The sequence below is a fragment of the Passer domesticus genome, chromosome 20 (genome assembly GCF_036417665.1).
Source record: "Passer domesticus isolate bPasDom1 chromosome 20, bPasDom1.hap1, whole genome shotgun sequence".
Classification (NCBI taxonomy): domain Eukaryota; kingdom Metazoa; phylum Chordata; class Aves; order Passeriformes; family Passeridae; genus Passer; species Passer domesticus.
The window spans coordinates 8,728,376-8,742,481 of record NC_087493.1 but is presented as its reverse complement, the minus strand read 5'-3'; the positions used below and the strand labels follow the sequence as shown (position 1 = coordinate 8,742,481).

The 14,106-nt window shown below is 51.6% G+C and overlaps 1 long non-coding RNA gene across 1 annotated transcript; it reads right to left on the bottom strand.

Moving 5' to 3' along the window:
• Nucleotides 1–9,843: 9,843 nt before the first annotated feature.
• On the bottom strand, nt 9,844–12,816 carry LOC135284379 (uncharacterized). The gene is made up of 4 exons (XR_010349785.1): nt 12,378–12,816; nt 11,296–11,379; nt 11,039–11,180; nt 9,844–10,424 (listed from the first exon to the last, which is right to left on the bottom strand). It is a non-coding gene; the product is annotated as an uncharacterized LOC135284379 (long non-coding RNA).
• Between the last annotated feature and the right edge of the window lie 1,290 nt (nt 12,817–14,106).

Below are 14,106 nucleotides of genomic sequence, written 5' to 3'. Positions count from 1 at the left end.
TCATCTGTGTGGGCTCTCAGGGAAAGGAGGGCATCCTGCTCAGCATGAGGGACAGTTTAGACTGGGGAAAAGAGGGTTCATCCATGAGGAAGACATATGAGAAACAGGTCTCTGGGGAGCAGAGGAGGACTGTGCACCCCACCAACTTGCCTGAGGTCTCAGCTTGTCCTCAGCACCCAGTCAGGGCTTGCTGCTGCCCAGTGCTACCTGCTGCTCCTGTCCAGCCAGGGAAGGACTTTGTGCTCCTGGTCAGTCTTGGTTGCCCTGGTGTCCTTCTGGCCCAGTCCTGCTCAGCCCCATGCCCAGCTGTGGGGTACAGATCCCCTCAGCACCCAGGGCTGGCTGGCTGCTCTCTGTTCCGAGTTGCTTTTTTCAGTGTGTGCAACCTGTAGTGCTACAGAAATGTGCTCTACTCTCCTGTATTTGCTCTACAGCCTCTAGAATGACATTCCTGCCTCAGCTGTTCATTCTGACAATGGTGCTGGGCTGTGATCTGAAGATGCTGTTTCCAGAGAAGCTCAAGTACCTGTTGGGTGGCTAAAAATGCCTTGCTGCTGCTGAGGTGTGGGTGGCTGTTCCTCTGTAGATATGGGAGGAGGATGTGCATGATGGTTCCTCATGCAGCCAGTCCCAGCCTGGCTCTTGCTGCTTCTGTTTCTGGAGTGACCTGATCCAAAACAGAAAGACTGAGCTCAGCTGTGCTGGCTTAGCTCTTGAGCAGGGCTGCTCCTGTTGCCTCATGTCGTTTGGGGGGGAAAAACTCTGATGCTATTTTCAACCAAAGCCTGAAGGGTGATGTGATGGACCAGCTGCTTGTGTGCTGTCCTGCCTCCCTGGAGTCCTCTTCTACTCAAATCAGTAACTGCCCACAGACAGCACCAGGAAAAGCTGTTGCTGGGGTCTCCTTTGCTTTTCTAACTTCAGCCAGCTCCTGTGCAGAGCCTACACTGAGATAAAAGAGACTGACACAGTGTGAAACCTTCCTCCTCTTCAGCAGATGGTGTTTGTGACAGTGGACTTTGCTTGTGTTGTTGTAGCAGAACGGCCTGGGCTAGCCAAGAAACAGAAAGAGAAGCTGCAGTCTAGGCTTGCTGGAACTGGCTTCTGTAAACCTGGATCACAAAGGAATTCTTGATTTTTCAAGGACTGGACTTCTCTGTCATCTCCAGCTTACAAGCTAAAGCCCTGTCTTGACTTGCCTGCAGCCAGCAGCTCCAGGCTCTCCGAAGCACTCCTGGCAATCTCCCGGGAATCTCAGTGAGCAGGGAGGTGATGCGTGTTGCAATGTGAACTTCATGTTACCCTCACAGAAAAACTTAATGCATCTTAAGTGGGGCTAACCTGGTGTTGCTGCCTTAGGCTTTAGCAGATCAGTGTTGCACCTGTCCTAGCTGTGAACTCTACATGCTTCATGCCTAAAAATCCTCATGGTCAGAGAACCTGCCCTGACTTGAGTGAACCAGAGGTGCTGCTGACGGAGCCTGTTCCTGCACATCCTGCTAAAATCATCACTGAGAAGGTGAAGCTGAATCTCCATCAGACCCATTTCTGTCAGACTGAGACTGCTGAGCACTAACTGCAGCAGATGATTTCAAAATAAGCCTCAGTCTCAATCAGGGTGAACAAGAAAAACATATTGCCTTCATATTGTCTGAAGGCTGCCTTCTGCACCATGACTGAGGGTGGAACCCTGTTATCAGCAAGGAGCAGGTGTCAGCTGGCATAAGCCCTCCAAGAAACTGGCTTGCCAATATTTCTGTCCTTATTCCATCTATCACATTCAACATGTGAGAGAACACAGAGCAAGTGTTTTTTCTTCAGCTGAAAGGGGCAAGAAGCCATGTGCTTTAAGGCTGCTTCTGTGTCTCAGAAGGTTCCAGGCCTCCAGAAACACTTCTCAATTTTCTTCTGGGTATCTCTGATCCTGTCCCTGCTTCCAACCCTGCCAAACCACAGCAATCTGTGAAGAAATTGGTGAGCATGGCAGGGAAACTATTGCAGGCTCTGTCCTACATCTGGTTAACACCTGGAAGAGATACTAACCCTCATGGGGAAAGGGTTATGTTCATCTGGGAGCTCTGCTATTCGAGCACACAGAAATCCTGTGGACACAGATACTTCCCCATGCAGCCCCTTGTGTGCTTTCCTCCTCGCCAGTCTGACCCTGATAGCACCAGATTTCCTCACAGCACTTGGGGACAAATTTCTCTGAGTCCTGACAAGCCTCAAAAACTCTTTCACAACAAGCCATGTGTGAACTTAGTGTGCTCCATATCAGCACCTGCCTCTACCCTGCCCGGTTACAAGAGTGACAACAAGCCTGGGCAGGTAGGAGGACACCGGACACAGCTGGACTTGAATGCTGGGGGGTTCAGCCAGAGTGCACTGCTCCCCACAGCACTGCTTTCAGCTAAAGATCAGATCTCTCTTCACGTCCTCTTTGACTCCAGGCTCTCAGACTGGTGCCGTATGGATGTGATCACAATGTTCATTAGTCTCTGTCTGAGCCCCCTCATGCTGCAAAATCCCTGGAGGGGATGGGCTGGAGTGGAATGAGGATTGCTGTGGCTGAGATCTGGTGGTTTTTCCCCTGGGGTTTCAAGAAGTTTTGTTCCACCCATGAAAAGTGCCAGGCATCAGGGGAAGATTTGTTTCTTGGCAGCTGTTCCCGTTTTGCTCCAGAAAACCGATGCTGTGCTAGGAATGCACCGTGACTAAGATGCCTCTGGGCTGCTCAGGTCAAATAGCAGCAATAGGGGAAATGGGGGACGGGGGAACAGCTCTGCTCAGCAGAGAGCAAACAGGAGGGCTGAGCCCTTTCATTCCCCTTTCATCCTTCCCCGAGCCAAATACCTCAGGAGCTGAGTAGCTTGAGGGAGAGGAGGAAGCTGGGGTTAGCAGGCTGCTTCCTCCCACCTCTGGCAGCCCCGGAGCACAGGCATGCACGCTTGGCTCTGCCTGTTGCTGCTCTGGGAAGCTTTGACACTGTCAGTCTCATTGCTTTTGAGGTGGTGTCTGATCCCTGTGGAGAACAGACCATGCTCTCTCCATTTGTTTTGCTGAGGGCTCAGGAAAGCTTTCAAGAGCAGAGGTTTAAACAAGGGGTGTGACAAGCAGCGACAGTTTGGGAAAAACACAAGCAGCAAAAGGTTTTGGTACTGTCAGAGAACATGACAGGCAAGTTCACAGCCCCTGCAGGCCTTTGGCTTCCTGTTTTCTTTTGCCAAACTGAGAAAGCAATCCTGTGTGGTGACCTTGTGGCAGGCAGAGCAGAACTGGAGATGCTGAGAGCAAAGCAGCAAGCCTAGGCAGGGACTGGGATGGGGAGATGTTCTGCAAGGGCTAGAGAGGATGCTGTGGGGCATCTGGAAACTCAGCTCCTCCAGCGTGCTCAGCTCTGTCCTCTGCACCTTGGATGTTGAAATTGCTCTCAGGGCATCTCTTCCTGCTGCTCAGAGGTTGCCAGGGTTGATAGGAATCTCTGGGGCTGGAGAGTGGGGGGTGAGAGGAGCCCAAAACTTGTCTCCTTGCCCTCCAGCAGCTGAAGATGCCAGGACTGGTAGTGGGGCCAGTGAGCCCTGGGTGGGTGCAGTGTGGGGGCACAGCCCTGATGCTCCAGCCCCTCAGCACCACTGCAAAATGGTCGTCCCATCAAAACACATCTTGCCTTGTTCCCAGACTAAAAGAAGGGGTTTTGTGATAAAAAGCTGCAGCTGGTCTTTCTAATCTTCCACCAGCATCTGCATTAACTGTCAAGACAGTGATTTCCTTGATGCTGAGCAATTTTTTTCTGTGCACGCATCCAGCTAATCAATTAAGTTTCTCAGCAGCTTCCTCCAGCATTCAGGCTTGGAGGGTGGAAGGAATTTGTTATTCTAGGCACTGTTGGAGAGGCATGAACTGTACTAAAAGCAAATTGGTTGCGCTTTCCAAGCACTGACACTCTTCACTCACAGCCTGTCTTGCTGATCCTCCTCCCTCTGCCTCCTCCCTGCTCTCCTGAGCAGCTCTGGGTGCAGCCCTGGTCCCACCAGCTCACCCGGGGCTGGCCTGAGGCACATCTGCTCAGCACAAGCTGTGCCCAGCTGTGATGGGGATGGGGTTTTGAGACACTCAGTGTCCTAGGCAGAGGCATGGGTGCCTTCCTTGGGCCAGGTCAGTTTGGCTGTCCAAGGACTGAATGGTGGTGGTTTGTCTCTCACGTGCTTTCCCAGCTGCAGCTGGTACAAGGTGGCAAGGCTGGGTACCACACCACTGTCATGGGGACACACCAGGGTAGGTTGGTTTGTCCCTCAGCTAAAAAAATATTCTCTCTTGATGTTTTTATTTTTGTTCCCTTCTTGTTTTCCTCTCTCTTTTGTTGTTCCTTGCCCTGCCTAGGTGTGGTCCTCAGCATAAGATGCCATGGGATGAATTCACATCCGTCCCAGGATCCTTGGGCTTCACCGAGCTGAGCACAGATCTGAGAAAGGAGAGTGCAAGGATCCAGCAGAGTGGGTGGAGGCACCAGGAAATATGGGAAATTTGGGGTGATCTTGGGAAGATTTATGGGTGGTTGAGAAGAATCTCCTGCCAGATCAGATACACCCTGGCTCTCTTCTGGTGGGAATGGGGATGTTTTTTCTGAGTGTTTAGCAATGCAATGGCTCAAACATGGGAGCGGCAGGGTTGCTGGGGTCAGGAGGGCTGCAGAGGTCTGTTAGGAGCACAGCCAGTTGTGTAAAACTCCTCACTCCCCACTCTCTGGCCTGTCAGGACATACGCACGCATCCTCCCGGGCCAAGGAAAACTTGGCCCCAGCAGAGCAGAGCCGGGTGGCTGGCGAGTAGGGGTGGCCACAGCCTGAGCCCAGCCTGGCCTGGAGATGAGCGATTTCCCATGAAGTGCAGCCTGGCAGCCTCAGGAATGCCTGCCCAAAGGCTTCCCTGCAGATCTGCCGCCCAACACGTCATCCTGCTTGGAAATCTCAGCACAGAGGGTAAGGAGGAGCTGGGTGAAGAAAATGAGCCATGCTTTCAGAGGGTTATCTTTGTCAACAGGAGGATTTCAGCCACCTTCAGTCCTGTTGCAGCTAATGGCATTTCTTCTGTAGGTGAAATCCCATAGATGTCCTGCTTGGGAAGTGATTTGGTGAACAAGGAAAGAGAACCCAGGACCCCTGCTGCCAGTCTTCTTTCCAAGCTGTTACACAATACTATTCTGGGGTTAACAAACCAAAAACATCTGGGAATAATCAAAGCTATTTAGGCTCTGAGAAAGCATGGCTGGAGAAAGTTTGAAGGAAGCAACTTGAAAGCTCAGCACTGTTAAAAACAATCTGGAAGCCCTGAAAATTAAAACTAGGGTAACATCTACAAAGAGTGAGGAAGTATCAAAAGAAGGATCTAATATCCTCTGAGGAGCAGAAAGGAGCCGGAATGAATTGTAATGCTTGAGCTTCTAAGCTACAGGGCATTAAAAAATTGCTTCAGAACAAACAGATCTGCCTTTCCTGTGGTTTCCACTGGCATGAGAGCAGGGGGAAAGACCAGAGGTCTGGCTTAAAAGCAGCTTGGGGATTGGAAGTGTGATTTAAAGACAGATAATTGCAATCTCCAAAAGCCTGGTAATGGTGGTGCAGAGCCCACTGCGAGCAGTACCTGCCAGGGCTGGGTCAGGGGGCACTCAGGGCACACAGCAGAGATTTGGGGTCCAATGGCATCCCGGGGGCACCAGCCAGGGTACAGCTGGCTAAAGGAGGAATGTAACCTGCAGGCTTTGCCTTGCAAGTGGCAGGATGTGTGTGCTTGGCTGACTGATGGCATCGCCACCACAGGTCCTGGTTCCTGGGGGATGCTCCTGGTGGAAGGTGGGGATGTTCCTCAAGGATGGTGGGGATGTTACTCATGGAGGGTGGGGGTGTTCCTTATGGAGGGTGGGGATGCTCCTGGGGGATGTTCCTCTTGGAGGATGGAGATGTTCCTGGAGGATGTTCCTCTTGGAGGATGAGGATGTTCCTCATGGAGGATGAGGATGCTCCTGGGGAATGTTCCTCATGGAAGGTGGGGATGTTCCTCATGGAGGATGGGGATGCTCCTGGGGGATGCTCCTCATGGAAGGTGGGGATGTTCCTCAAGGAGGATGGGGATGCTCCTGGGGGATGTTCCTCACGGAGGGTGGCAGTGCTGTGTTTGCTGTCTCTCTCTGCAGGGCACATGCTCAGGTCTGCTCTGGCAATCCTGGGACCATCCTGGTGGATAACCCAGGGCTGGCAGCAGGCACAGTGTCTGTGGGGTGCCCAGCTCTGTGTGCTTGCTGAGCTACCTGCAGCGCTGACCCTGCTGCTTCTGCAGGAGCCTGGAGGCTGCTTCCCTGGAGTGACTCAGTGACTCCCTCCTCATTGATGGAAATCCCCTCTTTTAGCATCACAGGAATCAGTCTGTCCCCGGGAAATCTCACTGCTGCTGATTTATAGAAGCTTTCATCTTGGAAGGCCTCTCTCAGTGCTTTCCATTCTCATATCACTTTATATCTCCTGCCCTGGCAGGGTATGGGGTACAAGCCCCCAATATCTCCAAGAGATGGAAAAGTGTCTTGGGTGTAGAGAGGGTGAACACACTGCAGGAAGGACAATGGCACAGCCAGCCACCACAGGAGCTGTGGAAATTGCTAAAGATTTGGGGAATCCAGATTTACTGCATCTTCTGTGGCAATCTGGCCTCCCCAGCATCCTTGTAAATGAGAAACCACATAAGCCTCACACTCTATTATTGCTTTAGAGCATTAGAATCCCTCATTTAGGATAAACATTCTCATCTCCAGCAGAGCATGAATAACATCAAATGAGATAGTTAAAATGTTTCAGGCCAATTATAGCCCTGGTGTAACTTCGGCAGAGTTACACCAGGGATTAATTTGATCCGGAGAGCTCTGCCTCCTGTTCCAAACTGGGATTCCAGCACGGGTAATTACATCCTGCCTCTCTGCACTTCCTCTGGAGTTTTAATTGGGTTGAATGGACTCAACTTCTGCTCTTTTCTTCAGAAAGCCATGAAATTTCCAAACTGCTACATGAGCTGAGGGAGCTGTGCTGCCTCTCTGCCGTGCAAGTGTGGCCAGGCTTCCCTGGGTGTGGGTGCACAGCAGCCTGTACCCCACTGCACCTCCTGCTGCTAAACCCACCACTCCAATCTTGTGTTGGGGGTCCAGCCCACCCATCCCAGCCTGGATCCCAGACCAGGATCCCTGTGCACGGAGACAGGCAGCTGGACTGTCTCCCCCTTCCACTTCCCAGCCCTCTTAGTAAATCAGCATTAATGAGGGACATTTGACCCTCTCTTTCCCTGAACAGCCTCATGAAGCATTTTTGTTCCATGAGATAGTTAAGAAACTGGAACCAATTTCTTCTACTTGCTTCTACTGTCGTTTTTTATTGACTTCTTGTTTTTGGGGTTTTTTTTTTCTTTTTTTTTGAAAAAGGAAAAGTTACAGGCCACACACAGCCTTTAGGATGCCTCAGGAGTGGGAGCAGAGGAGAGACAGCAGGGTCTGATGTGGAGGGGATGGAGCAGACAGGGCAGCTGAGATGAGGTGACCCCAGTCCTGGTCCACTGGTTCGTCAGAGAAACCACGTGTGCCACTGAGACAAGAGGGTCAGAGCTGGGAAAGTGCACATGCTGGCTGTGATTAGGAATTTAATTGGGAAGGAATTGAATTCTGAGGCATTATCTCACTGAGCTGGAGCAACACAGAGCCATACATCCTCCATAGCCAGCTGTATACTGGGACAACAGCAGAGGGAAGGGTGCTGGGAACAGTCTCCCTCACAGATTTCCAGGACTTTCTGCTGCTGTGTGGTCCACTTCCCTTCTCAGAGAGAAATGATGAAAACAGACAGCCTGATAAACCCCAGGGAGTGGGGCCCAGCAAGGCCCCACAGCCTCACCCCCTCCTCCAGACTGTGTGGGACTGCTGGTCCCACACCCCCTCCACCCCCTGATGGGGTGGTCCCCTCAACGTTCCACTTCCCCTTTCAGTTTTTCCCAAACTGTATTTCAGTGGGGACGGAGATGGAAAGAAGAAGAAGAGCAGCGATGTCTCAATCCTTCCTTCCTCCTCAGACAAACAGCTTCTCCTCAGTGGGATCACAACAGTGGGACCAAGATGGGGGGACCACGTCCATCAGCATTCCTCAGAAAAACACTGGGGACACCATTCCTGACCTCTGAGGGCTGCCACCACCCCTTCTGTGTTTCTCATGAAGTGGAGGGCGGTTTTGGCCAGCAGAGAGGACACAATGAACGAATTAAGCAAATTCCCACTCCCACCCACCCAAGGCCTTCCGGGACCATCCCAACTCTTGGTGCAAGCAGCAAACAGCTCGCCATGGCCAGCAGGCCTTGGCTCTGAGCTCAGCCCCTGGCTGTGGCTGGTGAGTAAATAAAGAGCATTTCTCATGAAATCCACTCCCTCAGAGGTCCCCAGGCAGAGGGTTGGCCTTTCCATGGCTCAGGAAACCTTTATCCCCCAAATCTACCACGCTGCCCTGCAGCTGATTTAGCAAGCTCTGTTTGCACAGCCAGGTTTGCAGGGCAGTGACCCTGTCCCAGCAGCACTGTGACATTTGCAGGCACCATTTCCATCTGGCCCCATGTTGTCCTTTCTGGGAGTTTTTGAGTGCTAGTCCAGATGGGGAGAGACGTCAGAGTTATTGATGGAAAGGTGCAGACTGCAATCTGGATTTTCACTAAGCCCAGAATGAGTGTGCCTGGGCTAACCCTGCAGATCAGGGGGCTCCCCTCAGTGAGGCTCTGCTCCAGTCTTTGGGTGTCCCAGCATGCACCCATCATTCTTGGGGCTCCTCTCCATCCTGTTTCTGACCTTGCAGATCCTCCTTGATGCTCATTTCTGCCCACCCAGACTGAACAGCACCTCTGCAGCTAAGCCTTTGACCTTTATTTTCCCTTAAATCAATACATAAAAGCATTCTACAGCAATACCAGCATGTCAGGAGAATCCAGGTGATTCATATCACCAGAAGAGCTGATTCTGCTTTTGAGGCTCAATCATGGTGAGCTTTTGTCTTTTCAGATTCCAATCTTTTCTGTGCTGCCTTCAGCACAGCATTGCATTCATTCCCTGACACCCCTTCCTGGCATTATTGACTCTGTATCTTGCTTTTAATCTGCTATAAAATGAAGATAGCTCGAGGTAAAACCAGTTTTATTGCTCCTGATCCTAATACTTCTTTTGCCAAAAAGAAGAAAGGAAAATGTTTTACATGAGTTGAGGATGAAGAAGCTTAATTAAAAAACTTACAGGGGAAAAAAAATCTATTAGATATAGATTTTTTTGAAATAGACATTTGTGAAATTCTCAGTATGGAGAACCAAGCTGCTGGGAGCTCTTGTCTGTGTGTCTGGCCTTACCTCTGAGGCAGGGAGGTGACCCTACAGCCTCAGGATGGGGAGAGGCTGCTGACACCAACCAGAACATCCTGGGCAGGAGACACATCCCAGGTTTCTTCCCCACCATCAGCCTCTCTTTCCACCATTCCTGTGGCTGTCAGAAGACGTTTGCTCTCAGAAGGAGCAAACAACCTGGTCTGGGGGCAAACTGGATATATTTGGCACTGAAAATTCATGCCAGCCATGGCGAGGCCAGCACAACAGTGCCCATGGAAAAGAGTCAGCTTGTGACTACTTCACTTACCAAAAAACCAAAGACCTGTGTGTTTCTGTCTAATATCTATTTGCAAAAGCTTTGGGAGCTGCTTTTCCAGTTAGGTTGAAGCTGATGTTTGCGAGCCCACCGCTCCCAGTGACTGATCAGCACACCCCAATAGACTTTTCCCATCAGAGCATTTATTTTTACAGCAGGACACTGAGTCCTCAAACAAACGAAGGCTTGCACAAGAAATCGTCTGCCTCAGTTTGGCAGCAAACGGGAATATTTCTCTTTATTCTAAACCCAAATTTTTGTGGCTAAATAGAGCCAAAAATATAACTCACCCTGCTACTTCTCCCAGACACAAGTCATCTCTGAACGCCGAAAGCAACTCTTCCCCTGCCACAAATGGACCAAATAAACCCAGCACGAGACTGGTGCTTAGGAGAAGCTGATGTGCCTCTAATGCTATCATCTTCAGTGAGCTGTGTGCACGCTGATCTTTTATTAATGGATTTATATCCATGGGAAAGCTGCAGGGCACGTGAGAGCCCCGTGGCCGGGAGCAGGATCCCCAATGGCTCTGTGACCCAGGGCTGAGCCTCAGACAGGCAAATCTCCTTCCTGGCCCAGCATGGAGCCCAGAGCCTGGGCCTCCCCGGGCTGTGGGAGGACAGCTGGGTGACGTGGGTTTGTTGCTGTCACGGGTTGTTTTGTGAGGGTTTCAGCAGGTGCCGAGGCTGGGGTGTGCTCGGTGCCGGCTGCAGAGCGCAGGGGAGCTGCAGGATGAGAAGGAGTCGTGGTTAATTGGTGAATTGTGGTTAATTGTGTGTTGAGAGCTGGGGTTGGAAGACTTGGGGAGCTGCCTGCAGGGCATAGTGAGTCCCTGAGCTGCCCTGGGCATTCAGCAGTGCCCAGGAGGGGAATTGGGAAAGACAGCTCTGGCCCCAGTTTCTCCCCATAGCCCAGTCCAGTGTCCCCTCACCCTTGACGTGAAGATTCTCTCCCAGAGCCAAGGCAGTGGTGTGTGAGTGACCCAACCTTTGCTGGGAGCTGCACATGGACACCCCAGAGCCAGCCCTCAAGCCCTGGGCTCACTGAGCAGGACACAAAGCCACATCAGTCCCAAACCCCACACAGAATCACAGTCTGGCTGAGGTTGGAAGGGACTTTAAAGATCATCTTTTTCCAATCCTCTTCTTCAGGTTCCTCAAAGCCCCATCCCACCCATCCATCAATACTTGCAGGGGTGTGGCATCCACATCCTCTCTGGGCAGCCTGCACCTTGCACCCCATCCCAGCTGGATCACCCTGGCTCTGCTGCTTTTTCTGTCCCTACAAGATCCCCCTGGCATCCAGGCAGCCAGAGAGAAATGGCTGTGTGTGCCCTCACCTGGGAAAGGAAATGCTATTGAAAGTAATGGAAAAATGGGGTTTTCCCTCCAATCCAGCCATTCCAGGTTTAATTTCCTTTCTCCAGAGCAAGACACTTGAGACTTCACAGCCCCACCAACAGGGGGGGAAACCAATAAATCCTGGTGAAACACAAAAAAATCACCATTAAAATACTTGAAGGTGAAATCCAGGCTTTCTGCATGTCCTTCCCCCAGTTTCCTCAGAGCTGCATCATCCCAGATAACTGCATCCCACCTGGCCTCTGCTCCGCAGCGCTGTTACGTGGTGTGAGGGTCAGAGCCAGCCTCTCTCCTGACCTCCTCCTCTCCCTCGGAGTGCCTGGGGACACAGGAGATGGGGTGAGCTGCAGGCAGTGGTGCTGATTGAAGCCCCTTTCTAAAGGGAAGTGATAACTTGCTCCAGTAAAGGGCATTTTTGCACTGAAGAGCAGAGCCCTCAGTAACAGCAAACCCTCCTTCTCCCCACGCCCCTCTGGCTCTGCAGAGCATCGTGCAGCAACAGGGATGAATCTCCCTTACAGGGGACCAAGCAGCTCAGCTCCAGTCCCACACGGAATTGCTGCAGCACAGTTTAGCCTGAAATATGCTGATTTTGTCCAACAATTCTTTTCTTCTTCCTTTTTATTTCCCAGGAAATAAATAAATCATGCAAGTCTTCCATCACCCACTCTCCACGCAGCTGTCCCCATATCACGGCCTGTGCTTCCCCTGGGCTTTGGAACTGGGTCAGTGAGCAACTTCCAGCACTGGTTCTTCCCACTGAAATTCATAGAAAGCAGATATGGCCCCCGGCTGCTTTGGAGCAACTTTGCCTTTTTAGCACAAATCTCATCAGCCTGGGGTGGGCTGGAGGAGCAGGCCATGCCCAAGCACAACCCCCAGAGGGACCAGGGGATCTGCCAGCAGCACTTCCCTGCATCCCTCTGCCACGCTGGGGCTCATGGTGGGGAATTCATGGTCTTTGAACTTCCATCCCCTGCCAAACTTGGCTGAAATAAGCCAGCAGGCTCGAAAGCCATCGGGGGAAGCAGGCATGGACACACACACACACACACACACAAACAGAGCACACAGCACTTACTGCTGGGGAAACCAAGCAAAAGAGGGAGCAGCTTCATCCTGTGATTGTGCCCCTGCTCTCCTGACAGTTTATTCTCTGCCCTGTTATACCCCGTGGTAAAAGGGAATTTGTTCTCAATGGTTTGGGACAGAGCTTGTCTCATCATAGGGAACATGGCTGAAACAAGTCCAGGGACCTCCTTAAGCTCCCAAAGCAGCCCTGCAGAGACCAGAAAGGTGGGTAAAACCTATCCCTACCTCCAGATACTGTTGGCTTCTCCACTTGTGCTCCTTTGCAGCGCTAGAATTTGGGGTCACTTTCAGTAACTCGTTCCAAAATCAGAAGGAAAAGCCAGAGACGCTCTCTGAGTCACTGGCATGTTGTTACCAAGGACACTAAGGTTCCTGATTTTGAAGAAGAGATTAATTACATTCTACAAATAGACATTTTAGCTGCACTGAAGAGCAGCAAGAGCAAGTTCTTTTAGCGTGGCTCATTATGTATCAGCAGGTAGTATTGTGACAGATGTAGGAATGCAGTCGTATTGTCACTGGGGTTTAATCATCAGAGAGCTGTCTTCCCCAGGTCAGCTCCCTGTGAGGATTTGTAATATTTACATAGCACTTGGGGCTGGCTTCTTTATTGCTGGAGTCTGTATTCACTCGTCAGTCTCTCATTATGCATGTGCCAGTATTAATTGCATTTAGAAATGAGATTCTAAAGCAGAAGTGAGAGCTATTTAGACCTCCATTCAGCTTGAAAGACAGCAGCCTTCTGTGTGACAGCTCTCGAGATGTTCTTGTGCTCAGCTCTCTCCCCAGCTGAAAAGCAGGTGTTGGAGAGAGTTGGTGTCAGAGCCACTGTATCAGCACTGCCTTTTGTGCATGCCCAGACATTTATATAACCGACAGGATAATGACTCCGCAGAAGTGGCACAGAATTGACCCTTCTGGTACTGGATTGAAAACAGCCAGGGAGAGAGCGGATCTGCTCAGCTGCTGTGCAGACATGGAGGGAAAGCAATGCTGAGCCCTATCTCCTGTGGAAAGAAGAGGGGTGTTCCCTTGCTGGTGGGTTTGGGGGTTATTTATCGGCTCTCCTGTGCCTGCAGCACTTTGGGGCTGTGTTTGTGGCCTTGCTAATGTATTTAAAGTGTACAGAAATTTGGCTGACACTTGTCTGTGCCTGCCTGCCGCGCTCTGATTGCTCCAGCCTGGAGAAGCAGAGCCGTGTGCCACCACTGCCAGCTGCCAGCCGTGCCTGGCCAGTGGAAATGAGGAGGTCATGTCCTGCTTCCCAGAGGGAAATGAGCTGCAAGGTTGATCTAGAGGATGCCAGGCTACCGGCTCTGCTTTCCCCAGCCTGAAGTGCAGAGGGTCTGCTCTTGTCTTGCAGCAGTGTGGGGGATACAATGAGGGTGTTCTGGGGGCAGGTCAGCACAGGGGCCAAACACTCCCTCTCTCCATGGCCCTGGCTCCCAGTCCCAGGAAAGCAATCCTCTGGGGCCCAGGGGGTCCATGTCCAGCCTTTTGGGAGGGGTCCCAAAAAACAGCAGTAATGCAAACCTACATTTCACTTCCCAAAGCACCTCCTGCCCCACCAAGCCTGGGACCTCTCCAAGAGCTCTCCATGGAGGACACCTCACAGACCTGGCTCTTTCCAGCTGGCTCCTCTGTGTGACCCGTGCCCCTTTGGGTGCCCCTGTACTCCCTTGGGTGCTCAGTCCCCTGCATCACCCCGTGCCAGACCAGCACCAAGACCAAACCCTGTGTTCCACACCAGCAGCATCTCTACCTCCCCAAACCCAGGAGCAGGCCGTGAGCAGCTCCTGCCAGGAAGAGACTGGAGAGGAAGAACATGAGAAAGGCAAACAGAGCAGACATCCATAGCCAGCTCTGGCCCCCAGCCAGGATCTTCTCCTTAAATATCACACAAAACAAAGAATAAATCACTGCTTGTGAGGAAATCCAAGCACAAGGAGTCCCT